Source organism: Odontomachus brunneus, unplaced genomic scaffold (assembly GCF_010583005.1).
Source record: "Odontomachus brunneus isolate Ranch 3 - 2012 unplaced genomic scaffold, Obru_v1 Obru_scaffold_011, whole genome shotgun sequence".
NCBI lineage: Eukaryota > Metazoa > Arthropoda > Insecta > Hymenoptera > Formicidae > Odontomachus > Odontomachus brunneus.
This window is the reverse complement of record NW_022639461.1, coordinates 601,895-603,796: the sequence shown is the minus strand read 5'-3', so window position 1 is coordinate 603,796 and position 1,902 is coordinate 601,895.

The following is a 1,902-nucleotide window of genomic DNA, read 5'->3' as shown; positions in this document are numbered from 1 at the left end:
AGAGAGAGAGAGAGAGAGAGAGAGAGAGAGAGAGAGAGAGAGAGAGAGAGAGAGAGAGAAAGAGAGTCGGCGTGGATTTGCGTTACTATATAACGGCGTACGCTTGCCTTTGAAGATGCGAGGAACCCGACGACGATTTATTGACGCAATCATCGAGTTGCGTCTCGCGAAAAAAGCCCGCACCGAGGCCGCGACCGGAAGTAATGGACGCGCCGCATCTGTGCGACACAGTTCCAATTTGTGCATTTATTTTTTATCGCGGCGAGCTTTCCCGCAACAAGACTCCACACACGCGCGCAATGTGCATTTATTTCTCAGGTTCGATGCACAGAATGTCCCGCTCTCACCGTATTGTCTTTTAATGTGACTGATTTTCTCCCAACAATTTACAGTCGGAAGTTTTTCTTTGCGAAGATGTGTCGAAGCGCTGATTAATAATTTACAGATTTTCCGCGATTGAGAAAAGAACGACGTCTCGTGAACTGAATCTCAAGCAGCGCGCGCCGAATGTACCCCAAAGCTACCCTCTCCGGCTAATTGCAGGTGGAGCTCGCTTGAATGAAATTTTAATTTGGGACTTAGTCGCGAGGAGACACGGAATATTAAAAATTGAGCAACAGCAAGAGGCGATTATTCGCCTCGACATTTTCGCTAAGAAAGAATCATCTGCAAATTGTCTGGAGAATTTGCCATTACGAAATAATGCCGCAAAAATGGGTCATTCCGTATATTCACTAACATCAAGATTTATCACTTCTCGATATTTGTTTGGCATCCATTTTCAATGTTCCGACAATGTTATCTCTCAACTACGCGTTTCAATAGGCGCTAAATTATAAAGGTCGCAAGATTCTTTCGTCAAATCTCTCCGCACACACGCTACCGTCCGTTAATTTGTGTACAAAAGAAGAGAATTGCTGCGTTCAGCGGGCGAATCGTGAAAATCTCGACGAGTCCTAAAGAACGGGAAGCTTTGCGGGAACGAAGCCGCGGTGTTTCGCAGCGGGCGGGAATTTCGGGAGAATGACTCTTTATTAGGAAAAATGGCGGAGAAAATGCGCGATCGTAAAACAAAAAAGATTGCGGAGTCGGAACTAATGGACGGTAATGCGTGCGTACGAGCTTCCATTAGGAAGGGAATACTTCCGTATAAAATTGAAACAGCCTGATTTCGCTCGATGTAATGCAAGTCCCCTGCGCTTGTACTAGTCGTTTTGCGTGAGACGATGTAATAATAATAAAGAAAAAAAATAATAAGGGTGCTGGGGCCAATATTATACTGAAATGAGTGTTGATCATAGACTTGAGAGGGAGTGAAAGCGCGAGAAAGGGAGCGATAGGGAGGAAGCGAATAGACCTATAACTACTTAGCTAGTCAGAAGAAGCCTCTGCCACATTCGCCGGGCGCGTTCGACGCTCGCGAGCGCGACGTGTGAAATCGTGTACTTACTTAGGAAAGGATAAGGAAATCTCGCCACGTCCAATTTGTAATTATACGCGTCTCCGTTGAGAGCTTCGTGGCGCGACGCGCGTCCTTTACCGTGAAGCAAACGAGAGGCCGCTGTAAAAAGGGGAAAAACAGGAGGATGAAGGAGGAGGAAGAGAAAAGGTATCACCGAACGATTATTATTGTAATTATTGCTACTATCGCTATATTATTAACGCGCAAGGCGCAAGATCGTGGGGACTCGAGACGGGGGAACTCTCACTCGCTCCTGTAGAGGATTCCTCGCTTTCTTTTGTACACCTCGCAGCAGAGACAGCTGTCGAAGCAGGCGTTTAGCCCGTAAGCTCCATTGTAAGGGAAAAAAGGAAGAGAAGCAATAGAGAAGAAACGTTACACCGATCCGCCGCAGCGCGTGTCGAACTCCCTGATCCTCGCACGATAGCGTGAGTTCGATA